The sequence below is a fragment of the Patiria miniata genome, unplaced genomic scaffold, assembly GCF_015706575.1.
Source record: "Patiria miniata isolate m_02_andy unplaced genomic scaffold, ASM1570657v1 HiC_scaffold_29, whole genome shotgun sequence".
NCBI lineage: Eukaryota > Metazoa > Echinodermata > Asteroidea > Valvatida > Asterinidae > Patiria > Patiria miniata.
This window is the reverse complement of record NW_024037068.1, coordinates 2,986,248-3,001,851: the sequence shown is the minus strand read 5'-3', so window position 1 is coordinate 3,001,851 and position 15,604 is coordinate 2,986,248. Positions and strand designations below refer to the sequence as shown.

General features: G+C 38.3%; 1 long non-coding RNA gene and 1 other non-coding gene across 2 annotated transcripts; both read left to right on the top strand.

The window, feature by feature from the left end:
- The first annotated feature begins 114 nt into the window (after positions 1 to 114).
- LOC119735367 lies at positions 115 to 1,323 on the top strand. The gene is made up of 3 exons (XR_005272154.1): positions 115 to 133; positions 717 to 802; positions 1,207 to 1,323. It is a non-coding gene; the product is annotated as an uncharacterized LOC119735367 (long non-coding RNA).
- A 5,860-nt stretch (positions 1,324 to 7,183) lies between these two features.
- Trnal-uag lies at positions 7,184 to 7,256 on the top strand. The gene has a single exon. It is a non-coding gene; the product is annotated as a tRNA-Leu (tRNA).
- The last annotated feature ends 8,348 nt before the right edge of the window (positions 7,257 to 15,604 follow it).

Sequence of the window (15,604 nt, the reverse complement as noted above, 5' to 3'; positions counted from 1 at the left end):
GTTTACCTTTCATTTTGCAATGGATCGAAGTTAAAAATAAGGTAATAATAACAGAAAACAATGTAGGTTTTTGTTTTTGGTTTGATTGTTTTTTATTCTTATCTACAGATAACATTCCCACCGATGGAAACCAGTAAGTAAAATATAGTATAAATACTGGCAGTGTACAAGGGGTTGACAGTGATTTATTTGAATAAGTATTTCGGCTCAGTTTCTTTTTGCGCTCACACGATATAGGTCTTCCAGGGTATTACATCTCTTTTGGTGATCGTCATTGCTGAACATATTTTTTCCATCATGTATGTATTTTCTGATGACAAACTATAAACGAGTATAATCAGAGCATGTTTTCAAACATTGCATGCCTGATGTTACAAGCGATTCCTTCCTTATTAAAAGCAGAAGGAAACGATTGTAACTCCTGTCCCTATTGATTCCCTTGGAACTATTAATTCTTTGTGGAATGAAATCTGGTGCAAAACTGCTGCCTGTAAAATAAACTACCTAAAACTGCTGGGACAAGACAAACTTATTACACAATTGCGCCCTCATTGATGATAGGTCTTTGTGAATTTACTTTTTTTTTTAAATGTTCACAGTAGAGTCGTTTTATTCTAATGTCAAACAACGTCACGACAATATGTCACAAGAACACCAAGAGTATGACTCTGAAAGCTTTATTTTTATAACGATGTTTGGGTAACATGCTATTGCAGGCCTGTAGTTCACTACACACGGACTGGAACCGACAGGCCCACGGCGTCTGTGAGTCCTGTCTTGAACACAGTCGTGGAACCATCAGGTAAACTTATAAGTTAAGTGCCAACTACCAAGATTGGGATATTCGTATTCAAAACTGAAACGGAAATAAGAAATGTTAAAGGGACAAAGCCGTTGGAATGTTACCTTACGCGCATTGACCAATGATAACGATCGTGTCCAATCACTAAAGAATGGCGATTCGCTGTTTGATTGACGTTGTGTTTCAGGATTCAAGTTTGCTTCTGTATTTAATCAAATTTTCAAAATACTTTCCCTTTTTTTGATACAAAATAAAACCAAGCTTCTACCAATTTGGTTAATAGACTGATGTCCCCTTCCACAATATATCCTTTCCAAAAATGAAGTCTATTACTCGTTTTACCCTTAAATATATGGTCATTTTCAGAGATGGTTAATGCAGGATTTTCTTTAATTTATTTCAAGATGCTGAAAATATATACGTAGAAAATCATCCTTGCTTTCCAAGTAGCCATCGGCTTCCAGCTGCAACAACGCCCTCTAGCAGTGGCATTCCGGTAACAAGGAATTTTCGACGTTACCATCCCGGTAATCAACTCAAAGACTTACTCAATAAATGTATTAACTCAGCTTTTCGGTTAGTTTTAACCGAAACGTTCAGTTTTAACCTGCTTCACGCCCGATCTGTCTGTGTTATTGTTAATAATAATAATACTACAATGTACTGATAAACGGTGAATGTAAAGTGCATTTTACACAAAGTCCTAATGCGCTCAACAATACAAGACAGTAGTAAGACGAAGATTACCAAGAATTTCGTGTGGACTAGTGTGTTTCAGGGGTGATTTGAATTTTCCAAGGGTTGATACTTCTATGATGTGAGAAGATAATTATTTCCACAGGGCAGGAGAGGCGACGGAAAAGGAACGATGTTCTTTTACAGTCCGTATACGACCCTGTAGATGGGGATACACAGGTATAAGGACTGTGAGCTGGAGCGGAGGTTTCTTCGTGATTCATATTTATTGATCAGTTCCTGGAGGTAAGCAGGGACGAGACGTTGCGTCGCACAGCCTACATACCGGCGAATTGACAATTTTCGCGATTTTGTTATTTGTAGGGTTTGTAAAGGTTGCTCCTTCAAGTATTTATGCCAACATTCTTAATTCTTGCCTGGATTTTGAGATTCGGAGCACCCCCCCCCCAACATAATTCACCTTTATCGAGGTAAGTGACAGGTTATCTATGCATGCATGGGCTTGATTTAAAGAGAGAAGTGCCTAAATGACATGCCACACGTTAATCAACAATGAATTAAACAGTATATGCGTGAGGGTAAAGTATGCAGAATTCCCCGTTACAAAGTTCCATGTAGCGCTACACACAGCAATCCATGTCGTTTACGGTACATCACCAAAAGTTAACGATAAAACAACCTCAAATTCCTTATTTCCCACTTGCCAATATCTTCCATTATTAATCTACGTTAAGAGGGGAACCCTATAGTTTCTATTAGCTCAGCAACTGTTGCATTCCTGGGGCTATTAACAGGACATTTGATGAAACCTTCACACTTTCATCTTGACATCTGAACGCAGAATTTTTTAGATCTTGATGTGAGGGCGCTATTACAGATTTACGCCGTTACAAATAGCGCACAAACATTACGCTGGTAACCAGCTTATGTAAGGTGTGCGTTCAAAGTCGGTGTGTCAGCTCTGCGACCATTTGTCGTAAAGGAGAAGCAGTTTGAAGATTATCCTGTTTTCGGTTGGAACGAGGAAAGATTACGAAGAATGGGGAATATTTGCGTATGAGCATGTGACAATATGACTAGCCTGGTTACTGAATTCTGAACACGTTGTAGCTTTGCGATTTTTAGACTCTGGTAGCCCTTGAAAAAGACTACAGTATTGCAGAAATCAAAACGAGGTTTAATGAAGGCGTGTACAAGCTTCTTTGTGGTTAGCTTGTGAAGATATTTTCGGATTTGTCCAATTACTTGAATGCAAACATTGGAATGAATGTCCAATTTAATGTTGTCTTGACCTGCAACTCTTAAATCGGGAACCACAAAAACAGGGCCGTATCATAAAACCGACGCCTCATGGGTCTGAAATTTCGAAATTTCCGACTTATGAGGCGTCGGACTTATGAGGCATAAAATTTATTTATTCCGCCTCATAGGTCCGACGCCTCATAAATTCGACGCCTCATTAGTCCGACGTCGCGAAAGCGAGGTGTTTAATTTGTCGGATTAACGAGGCGTCGGACCTATGAGGCGTCGGACCTATGAGGCGTCGGACTTATGAGCTGACCCCACAAAAACAGGTGGGACAGGGGAACTGCCGATGAGGATGGGAGGAAGCTACGAACGAATCATGTGTCGTGTTGTTATGCGGAGGATTTCTGTTTTGTCCGTGTTTAGTTTCAGCTTATGTATGATAGAAAACGTGTACAATGTCTATCATACAAAGTTCTTGATTGGGAAGGACACTGAAACGATATGCTCTTTGAGGATACCATAGCTTTTGGTGTCATCTGCATAGATCATTTTCCCTTAGCGCAACTTCGCGAGCTTCAATGATGACTTCAAATCGGGACGTGTACAGAATACAACAAAGTGGTCTGAGCAGAGATCCTTGGGGGACGCCAACATCAGATGATATACAATTCATGCGGTGCATCCGGAAACAACTTCAAAAAATATGATTTGCATGGTGATTTTAACCTATGTCAACGACTTTTGGATGTATTTTAGTTTTTAAATTTATGTTAGATTTTTTTGTTTTTGGTTGGCTTTTATGTTTTAGGCAATAGTACAGTGGGGAATGTTGTTCTCCCCGACCCCCTGGCGCAAACCAATGTCCCTTCTACCAGCATCCAACAACCAGCCGTCATCATTTCTAAGGAGGTATGTAAATTAATGAATACATTCTGTCAAGTTATGTAAAAGTATTAATCCTGGTTTGATTTCCTTCAAATTAAAAAAAAAGAAAATGGAAATACTCAAAAATTAAAAATTGTCATATCTACGTGCTGCGTTTTAGGAGGTCCTCTACGCAGACGTCCACCACACCAAGAGACGCCCATTGAAAGCACCGCCCATCCGCACAGAGCCTCCAACCCAACACGCAGACATCGACAACTTCCTGATGTCTCCTGTCGAGACCCCGCCTCTTTTCAGAGACAACGCCCCCAGCTTGGGTGTGGAGGGGCAGAGGGTTGACGGTTCGGAGGGAGAAGGCAAAGAAGAGAGAGCTCCGCCCCGCCCCTTCCGGGGTAACCCGATCCCTCCTCTGGTTCGGGATTGGCAAATGTAGGCCCAATTCGGGCGATTCACAATACAGTGCGCCACCAAGAGTTCGCCACGTAGAGTTCATTTTTTCAAGTGCATTGTGGCAGATGGTCGACAATTCGCAGCGCAGGACATTTGAAAATGTTAGTTTTTCCGGTCATTAGTTTCGTAAGCGTATAATTCGAGTATAATCTCTTTTTTTTAATATTGTGTTTTTCGTAAGGCGGCAGAACAATATGCCCATATTACAAATAAGCTCAAATTGTCGACTGACACTCATTCAAATGGGTTGTGTTTTGTCAACCATAAACTTGATAAATGAACTCTCCATGGCAAATTCTTGGTGGCTCACTGCATTTTAAATCGCCCGAATTAAGTGTGAACATATAATATTGAAACGCACGATAAGTGCCAAAATGTTCAGTTTGAGGATCAGGGGGCGAGCAGCCCAATTAGAACCGTAACAGTTAGAGGAATATTTCACCGCATTGTACATTTTTCTCGCTTTTGTAAAATTATAAGTGGCAAAGGGTTGTTAAATATGTTGGTGTACTCTGCAAAAACTGCAGTGTTAAATTTACACCATTGGTATCTATATAGGACCATCTTGGGTTAAATTTTACTGGTGTTGTCCTATATAGATACCGAATGGTGTTAAATTAACTCTACGGTTTTTGCAGTGTAGTAAGCTTTTTTTCTGAAAAAAATAATACTTAATATTGTTACAATGATAAAAAGAAAGTCACGGAGACTGGAAATAATTCACATGAACAGAATTGCCTGAACATATATACTCAGGATATCTTTAATAACAGGAATTGTGATTATTAGAGTTTTTGTGCTGATGAATAGGGGCCGCAAGTATTACTCGGTTAAAAGACTAATCGAAGTTTAGATCATTTGAATACCAAAATCGGAAACATTATTCCATGTAGAGCTGGACGATTTTGCGATAGCATAACCGCCATTATGATATTTGTTTTAAAAAAAAATTGGAATTTCCCAAGTTAAAAAAAAAAAAAAACATAGAGACGATGGTGAGATCGTTCTCAAAACGTCGCTTTTTTAATTTTGCATTTTTCGGAAAAACAATCTTTATTTGTTGTTACTCAAATAAATTGATTTCTGTCAAGAGAACAAAATAATAATAATAATAATAATAACACGATTTATAGCGCGAATTTTCGCAAGTATCAATGCGCGACTAAGGACAACTTCAGAAGACAAGTTACAGATTATGTGGAGAGAACAGATAAGTTTTCAGTCTGCCTTTAAAGTTGTCAAGAGAACTGATGTTGCGGATGTTGTGTGACAAGGAGTTCCAGCATCGGGGATCAGACACTGAGAAGGCCCTGTCCCCTGCCTTTTTTAATGTGCGTGGAACAAAAGGTTTACATTATTTGCTGTGATACGTACATTCACACAGTTTCAAATCTCTAGATGGCTTTTGCAGTCTTGGAAAATGTAAAACACCAAACGAAGAAATCACGCGAAATGAAAATTTAATTAAAAAGCAGTAGGCTTATTAAAATACATTGCTTTAGACACACGGGCTATTACGACGAAAGAAAATTGGCTGGTTCCATTCGCCTGATGTCGAGCATTTCACGACCACGAGGCACCAGTGATTTTTCCAGAACGGCACGCATTGATGCGCAGCCTCCATCAAATCCGTTCGTGTGCATGCACATGTACCTAGTCTGGATCCATGTGTTCGTTAACGAACACAATATTAACCGGTGGTTTTTCGTCTGACACAGGGCAGATGATGAATATTCATTTCGTCCTCAAACCAAATCGCGGTTATGATAGGATGACAGAAATAATCATTCACAAATTCGGGCTTTGTTTGCAACCGTGCGCCGCACGTGTTCTGCCGTGTCGGGAGTCATGAAGGCGTGCAGGTAGAAAATAATCCTAGAATTTTTTTCTTAGGAAATTCCAAACGGTGAACGTAATCATTATCTGCACTACTGTTTGATAATCTGTACTCGAAAAAAAGTAAGCGCTCTGTTCCAGCTGGTAACTGGTAAACTTGCATGCATTCTAAAACCTCTTTAGCACATAAATGTGTTTTCGAGGATCTTTAGATGGACCGCATGCCTATTTAACATTGTTAAAAAAATCTACGTCAAAAAAACTTGAAAATAAGCTTTCGAGACTGAAACCGCAATCAAAAATGAAAATGATTAATTGATCAAAAATAATCACAAGCTTGTGGTCCTATGATGAATTACATTTACTCTACATCGTGTGTTATCTGTAAATATGTGTTACCTATATCGTGCACTTCTTCAGTTTAAGAAGGCTTTTTTGACAATATCCGCTTGTATACTTACACATTTGTTACTTAAAGAATGAAATGAACTGTTTATTCGTTTGGTTAAATTCTATTTACATCTGATAACAAAGTCGCAGGTAAAGTCGAGAGGCGTTTATGAGTAATATGTTTAACTAAAATTGAAAACTGTTTCTATCTTGAGAATCAAAAAAGTAGCCAACATTAGAATTTAGTGAAATACAAATGTTGGCTACTTTATTGATGAAATGTCATTTTCCAACTGCACACAAGTTTAGGATGATTATTGTGAAAATCGTTATTCCATAAACAGTCCATGAATTCAGTCTAATGCAATATGAAATTTAATCAAGGAAGTCATAAAGGAATATAATTTTGGCGACTGCACTGTAGATTGAGACTTCACTACTGCGTGTAAAAAGTAATAAATAGTAAAGTTATAATTCGCTATCTTAAATTAAAACGTAAACGATAATGGCATAATATTAAGTATTATTAATGACATACAACCCCACCATTTTTTGATAGAATATCGATGTTCTTGAATGTATGTACACCTAACTATCACTAGCTTTTTTGTTTGCCAGAGTGACGTTAAAGCCAAACAACTATAAACCCAAAAAGAAGCTTATAGACTATTATAAGATAGAATTTTGCGTCGGGGTGATATAAATCAAAAAGTGGAAAGATACTTAGACACTGAGTATACAGTGTTCAAAAAAACGTCGGTGAAGGGCAAAACCTTATTTGATTTATATCACCACGACGCAAATTCCATCTTATAATAGTTTATGCGGTACCCGCTGCTATGTACCTCAGATTCGAACCGGCCAACCGATCCTGTTAGCTCGGTTGTCGAGTGGTAAGACATCTGCATTAGAAAGCAGGAGGTCGTGGGTTCGATTCCCACCCGAGTGATTTTTACCAACTTTCACTCGGGAGGTAACACACTGAGTATACCGTGTTTAAAACAAAAACGTCGGTGAAGGGCAAAACCTAATTTGAAGATTATAGACTACTCTTTTGTAGTTTTGTTTTTCAGAAAACATTTGGAGTCAATGCTCTGCACTATTTGTTTTGTGAACCACCAGAAATTTACCACTACAATTTAAAGAAGATTCAACAAAACCAATTTGAGAGTGCGAAGTCAGTTTCTCCTACTGAAATGGAATTAGGACGCGCGTTTAATCTCAACAATGTTTTAATTGCCATGTTTAGAACCGTTGAATGTTATCCGTCTCTTTGAACAATCAGTTGTGTGAACGATGAGTTGTGTAAAAAAAAAACGTTTTGATAATAATGCAGTAACTTGTCCTGAAGGATATGTTGTATGTTGAGATGCCATTCCACATCGCCATTTTGGGCTTTTACAATGTTGATAACTCACACAAACGGCAATCTACACTGTAATAATCTCGATCTAAAGTGATGTTTTCGACGCATAACTATTTTTTTGTGATTAAGATTGAGATTTGAAGGTTTGCATGGTGAAAAGATACTAAGACAAGATAAGTTTACGGTAGCATCATGTGAATACATCTTTTTTGTGAGTATGTGTGGTTCTGAAAGAAACCGGGGGGACTCAGCGTTTAGAACAATATGCTTTGCCCGTCGTCGTCAGTTTCTCCTGACGACGGGCAGAGCATACTGTTTGAAACGATGAGTCCCTCCGGTTCTTTTCAGAACCACACATACTCACAAAAGAGATTTATTCACACGGTGCTACCGCAAACTTATCTTGTCTTTGTGATTAAGATTGAAGTTCTTAAAGTAGTTATCCCGCTTATTCCCAGATAACTCGTACCAACATTATGAGAGTCAACCTTTTTTTTGGTCGAAATTTTGACTGAATTTATATTGCCTTCCAGTACAGCTTATTGTATATGGACACTTTCTCTTTATTGTATTTTTGGGTATAGGTATTGCATTTTTTAACATGTAAATGTATTAATGAAGATTTTAAAAGATACTGCAAAAATGAATCAAAACAAGTTTTGTCATGGAAACAATTACGAATTCCAACGACCACCGATGAAATTTCCCAAGGATGTGCTTTCTTACATCAAAGACATAAACTCGCTCTCCTTCGTAATAACCAAGCTGTCAAAACACAGTGTTTCTTATTTGCTGTCCATCGGGCAATCAAGACAGACGCCCAGACCACAGAAGTCCATGGCAAAGTACATCTAGGAAATCAAAAGGAAGTCTGGGAAATATGGCGGCGAAGCTTTTACAGTTCCTACCTTTTGACTGATTCATCCATGGTTTCCTTGAATATGTTTTGCATGTTGAACGTTCTTTGAAATGTGTGATAGCTTGAACGGTCCATGTTTTAGAATATCCAATTGTCATTGATGAAACTAACTTTGTCATAGTCTTTTACATTTTACCTGTTATTTACACATATTTACATTACCATGTAAAGGTCGGGAATAAAATATCCAGCAACTTTAAACGGTTTGTTTTAAAGAATTTACTATGCCACATGTTAAATTAGTCCCTCGTTACAAACCGTCTGCTTTAAAGTGGTTGTCTGGATATAAGACTCTTAGCTGGTGCACCAGAGCCTTCTATAGAGGGAGAAGGGGCGGAGCCCAAAGTTGTGCACGGAGGATGTAATTACTAAGATAATATTTTGTGCTCGGCATAATACGTAAAGCATCACGCGATGACCTGATTTTGATGACCGGAATTGAATTGATGTGGGCATGCACAGATTATGATTTTGTTCTTAGTTTGGGGAAATTTTTAGAAGTGCAGACAAGTCATGTAACAGAGTTAACATGATGTTTTAGAAGAATGTTGACGCCGTGTGACAGTATAAAGACGTTTGGTGGTTGTACCCATTTTGGGGCATATTGCGCATGCCCAAGACGTTGGAGTTGGCTGGCGACATGTTTTTGGTATAACATTTTAAAAGAGAAAAGAGAAAAAAAAAAGATACGTACTGTAAATGAATCATATCAAGTTTTGTCATTAAAAAAATTACGAATTCAAAAGACCACCGATGAGATTTCCAAAGGATGTGCTTTCTTACATCAAAGAAATAGACTCGATCTCCTTCGTAATAACCAAACTGTTAAAAATGCAGTGTATACTGTTTGCCGGCAATCCAGCCTGACGCCCAGTGGAATTGACATTTATGAAACTTACCTAAAGTGTGTCATGATCTATTACTTTTTACCTGTTATTTACAACCATGTTAAAGGTCGGAAATAATGATAGTTTGCAATGAATTAAACTGCTTCAAAATGCTTCAAGATGTAGAGACGTTGGAATATATATTTTTTCTTTTAGAGGCAAAAAGACATACAAGAACATGATTGATTAGGGGACAAACCAGTGTGCGTAAAGGGAGTAGAAAGACGAACAAAGAAGTCTGGAGGTGGGTAACGGGGAGGGGGTATACGAGTGTTAGTGGAATGGAATAAACGAAGGTTATAATTTGGAAGAATCAGAACAGATGCATGAGGCAAAGGGTAGAGTATATTTGCAACTGTTACGAAGGACATAACTTTCGCCATTATTTACAGTCACACCAAATAAAAAACTGAATGGCGAATAAATATATATTTACATATTTATTTATTTATTACTTCTGGTACTGGAACCAAGGATTCCCAAAAATAGTGCCCTAGCCACTGAAAGTTCGAAAGCCTGAAGAAACCTGTAGAGAGAAGTGAATGAGAAGAAATTACAGTAGTAGAGGTGGGAGAAAAAGTTCAGAAGAACATTCTGGGGAAAACCCACAGAATCAGGTAGGGACTGAAAACCCAATCCACAACATTGGCCCGGCCGTTATTCAAACCCGGGTTACAGCGGTGGAAGGCGAGGAAAGTACCGCTACGCCAACCTGACTCCCCCAAAAACTATTTGCACCATGAGCATAACCCGGATGCTGTATCCTGTGCAAGTTGGTTAAAAGATTATCAACTATATAATAGACTGGTGAAAAAAACTGTTCACACCATCAATTTATTAATGAAAAAAACATCTGTGTGCTGTTAAATTGTACTTGTAACATTTGGTGCTCATAATTTCTAAAGAAAGAATTGTAAGAGAGTCAACTATTCAATTTAAAAAAGTTAACAAAATAATGTATAATGATATTCGGAATTTATTAAAGAAAATTGTGTATTGAAGATAACAAAGCACTCTAAAAAGCATTCTTTCTTCTGTATAAGTTTCCCTTCGTTGAATTTTAGGTGTATCATCTTAAGTGCATCATTTCAGGAGTACTTGTAGAATATTTTAGTCCATGACTTTTTTGGGAATTTTGACCACGAAATTGGGTTGCGAAATTTTAACCACGGGAATTGGTCAAAATGGCTGACCACGGCAATGGGGTAAGCTTAAATTGACCACGGTATTGGGTTAAAAATATGACCTCAATGGGGTCAAATATCGACCAAAATACGTGGTTACTTATACTGACCACGTCAGGTGGGGTCGTTTTGACCACGGATGTCGTCGGTGCATATTTGACGACGGGAGCGTGGTTAAAAATGACCACAACGTGGTTACTTTTTAACCACGTATTTTTAAGAGTGTAGAAACGTTTGGGATGGGGGAAAATGTCTGCTCACCACTGCTTGGCAGACATCGTTCTTAGCCAATTTCAGCTAACAGTCTATCAATTTCAGTTACAGTCGGACTCTGACTTTTGTTAATTCGTCAAAAGGATGTCATTGGTGCGCATTATTTTGGCAAATACGTTTATTCCAATTCGTATGGTCGTTATTTATTTGTCGAAACAATAGCAAGAGCCTAATCAAGAATTCGATATGCACATGTTTCCTCATGTGTGCAATGATTTTTTTCCTGTGGCAGGAATTCGTGCCTTCAGATAAACACTCCTATTATATTATGCTTAACATTGAAAATGTATTCTACACTGAAAGATTATTAGGACACAAGTCTAACTCTCAATGCTTTTGTAATATAGATGTAAATAAGACAAGTGACCTATGTATATAGGCCCTACTATAATGGGGAAAGCGTTATAGAGAACAACCCCGGCTAGCAATCGTTTGAAAATACCAATAAGACTGGCGCGCGTCATTTGAAATAAACAAAAATAGAGTTCAGAGAATCCTTTGAAATCAACCAAATACATTACAGATGTATTAGGTGAATCAACCGACATGGCAGTATGTACATACAAGTAGCGTTACATTTATACCGAACATTTAGGTTTCAAGCAAAAAAGCAAAATGCTTGTCAGTGCAATTCTTTTCGATATACAGAGCAGATAAAAAAATATAAAAAAAACGAAATAGTAATGCTTATTGGAACAGAAGTAGGGCACATGTTAATCAAAGGGAGATATCCTCTGTTAGGGTTCAATCTCTTCTTAAAAATGACACCCCTATCATCTCCTTACATTCATGGTCCACCCAGCAGCGACCAATTTTATGAGAGGGTCTATTTAGAGAATTGCGCCACTTTTCATGATGAATTTGTTCCCCTACCTCCCTTGATTAGAAACCACAGCCTTTCACTCTGTGACAAACGACATCACAAAAAAACACAAATTTAAAAGTGGCGCAATTCTCTTAATAGATACCTCCATAAAGTTGGTCACTGCTCAGTCAACTGTGATTATATTAACATGTTCAGGGTGTCTTTTAAAGAGGAGATACAAAACTACCAGAGGTTATGCCCCTTTGATTAACATGTGCCCTACTTCTGTTCCAACTACCAATAATATCTCGGTTTCGTTTTGTTTTGATCCACCCTGTATTACTTTCAGTGATGGCCATGGTTACGTCTCGATAGTCCTTAGTCCCATTGGTCCGAAGTCCCGATGGTCCGAAGTCCCATTGGTCCGAAGTCCCATTGGTACGAAGTCCCATAGGTCCGAAGTCCCATTGGTCCGAAGTCCCATTGGTCCGAAGTCCCTTTGGTCCGACGTTCCATTGGTCTGAAGTCTCATTGGTCCGAAGTCCCATTCGTCAAAAACATAAACCTGTAGTTCCACTTGTTCTGGGACTTCGGACTAATGGGACTTCGGACCAATGGTACGTCGGACCAATGGGACGTATATACCAATGGAGCGTATATACCAATGAAACGTATAGAATAATGGTCCGTCGGACCAATAGGACATCGGACCAATGGGACTTCGGACCAATGTGACTGCGTCCCCATTGGCTGTTACCGTTCATGGTTAACACAAAATGTTGCCAGTTTACAGACTACAGGTTTTTTCAGGCCTCAGTCAAACTGAACGAATCCTCAATCTACAATATGGTTTTTGAACGGTTTCTTTTTCCATGCTCCATATTTCGTCGCTTTGCTCACTCAAAAACCTCGAAAATCGATAATTATTCGCTTTTGAGTTTTACTAGCCATTTTATTATAGTTGTCTGAAGGAACAATTTGACCAAGTTTCAAGGCAAAATGTTGTTTACTTTCTTAATTATTGGAAACAAACAATTGACAAAATGCCTGAAATCGGTGATTTTCATTTTTACGAAGTGTTAAAAAGTGTAAAATCGTCACCGACACCACGAAGTAACACTCTACCGTGTTAAAGCATATTTTTTTTTCGATTTTCAGTTTTTTTGATTTTTAAACGTTATTCATCAAGGCCTACCATTGCACGAAGTTTCAAAGCTTCAAGAGCTTTACTTTAATAATTACGCTAAGTATCCATGGCAACTTTTGCGCAAAAGTGACAATTTTCGTTTTCACGAAGTAACACTCAAGTTCCATTTTCCATTGCAATGCATGGCGCGCACTCTGCTCATAAGTGAGCAAAAACGTTTTCACGAAGTAACACTCTTCTTGTAACAAGTTGCATGAGCGCGCACGCGCTGACCTGAAGTTGCACTTTCCTCGTGTTAAATTTATTGAAGAGTGTTACTTCGTGAAAACGAAAATTTACAGTTTCGCAGCTTTTTTTCGGTTTCACGAACTAACACTCATCTTTTTTCTATTATTTCTTGTTTATTTAATAAACAAACGAGTGAAAAACAGCAGATTTAATAAATTCAATTCATCAGGTGTCCACAACGAGAAACCCAACTGAAAATACTTTGTCGTTTTGACGCAAAGTGTTGTTTTAGAAGGTGTTCAACTTTAGTTGCCGTTTTCTCCGATGGCTAGTTTTTACTGGTATGTAGATGGGTGTTACTTCATGGTGTCGGTGACGAAATGTTCTCACGAAGTGACAAAAAGTCACCTCGTGAGCAGTGCCAGAAAGTATACATTGGTCAACTGGGCAGGATGGGAGCACACACGCGCGCGCGAACGATGTTGAAAAAGAACAGACGAGCGCGCTCAACTGTCGTGACGCGCAAAAGTAACAAGTTTGTTGCGTCGAATAAAGTACAAAATAAGTAAAGCCTCCGCGATTCATGATCCCATGCACGAAGTGACAAAAACTGTGTACAAAGTAATCGGCAAAATATGGGGGCCAAAGTAGTGATGTTCTCACGAAGTGCAAAAAAGTTTTATTAATAAATTACTGTTTAATTACGAACTATTTTTAACAAACAACTATGAATTAACAAAGAGCAAATCATATCCTATTGGACAATGCAAAAATTTCCGAATTCTGTTACTGCAAAGTGGTCGAAAATGTCTTTTGAAAAAATGAATAACTTTAAATGCGATTATCTCAGTATGAACTTTTGTCTAATTTTGAGGTTTTTGTCACTTCGTGAGCAAAGCGACGATATGACTGTAGCCAACACTTCAGTCAGATTTCAGTTGGTTTAGGCCAAACTATTATGCTACTTGTGGTTAAGGGTACATGTGTAACGTACACTGTAAAAAAATGCGTAATTTAACAGTTGTTTTTCTGTTGAAATTCTGTAAATTTACAGTAGACGTTACTGTTTTCGGATTTTTCTGTAAATCTGCAAATTTGTTACTGCCTACGTACAGTTTTCTCCATTTCTCTGTTTGGTTACGGTATATTCGCAAATAAACTAAAATTCTGTGGACGCACAAGGAACATCATGTTTTGAACAAGCCCCCCGTTTCGAATCTGTTAGAACACAGTTTCATCGCTGTCGGTCAACAGAGAATTATCTTTTTTTGTACAGGGTTCGGCCGTATCGCATGATTTTTCCCTGGTAGGCGGTAGTAGTGCAACGTTACTGAGGCATAAACGCTGAAGGGTTCCAGTATGTTGTCAAGGAAGGCGCGCACGGGAGTCGGACTATACAGTACCATATAAATTCCTGTTGCGTCCGTGCGTATGCGTACCGTGAGTGTGATGTTGTAGCATCTTGGAGCAAATTTACTAATCCGTTTCTGCTTACATGTTTGTATTTTGTATTGTAAATGACTATTACTCTCAAGGAGAAGCGCTATATAGAAGCGGTTTTAGTTTGTAAGCCTGATTGTCAACGACAACACATTTGAAAGTTGCCTGGTTGTCACTGCAGCGTAACTCGCCGTAATCCAACGTGCAAGTATCTACATTCGAACCTTCATGGGTTTTATCGATAGCACCGCCATTACATGACGTATTACAAGTATCTGCATGTGAAGTACGTTCATTATGCGACAATATCTGTGTACTTGGGCTCACACAGGACCTGTCATTCGCAATCCTCGATACAAACATAAACACTTTGTCTTTTATCGGCCCCCATCAAATAATCCCCGTTTAAACAAAAACAACCTTTTGTTCAGCAACAGAGAGTTGTTAAGAAACGCAAAAAAAAACTTAATCATATGTTGCAAAACAGTAGAATCCCTGTAAATGAACAATATCAAATAAAGAAGAATCTGCTGTTAATGTACAGAGAAAAAAAAACGTTAGAAAATACTGTGCAAAAACAGTAACTCCTGTAATGCCAATTGACAATAGAATTAACTGTTAATGAACAGACATTTTTTTTAACAGTGTACATTTGCGTCACCGTGTGCCTCCATTTCAACGTGAATCATGTCTTTTTTTAGAATAATTTTGTTCGGTAAAAATCAGTTTCCTTTCTGAAGCGCTTCCGTGGGATTTACGTGGCTTGCAACATGGCACAATCAGGCAGCGGAGCCCATGATGGACCATTTGCTGACAAGGTGCATCAAATTGCAGCTGCATTAGATCTACACTTTGCTCTGCTCCTCTTAAATGTGGATGTATATGTAGAAAACACTTATGCATTATCCTCTCAACAATTCAGGAGCAAGTTCAAAAATCGCTTGACAAGGTATCAGCTGCAAGTTTTGTTAATTTGTCATTTTTACACAAATCGGGAAATAGTTTTGTCCTTATAAATGTGTCAAATATATTTCAGATGAAGTTAACT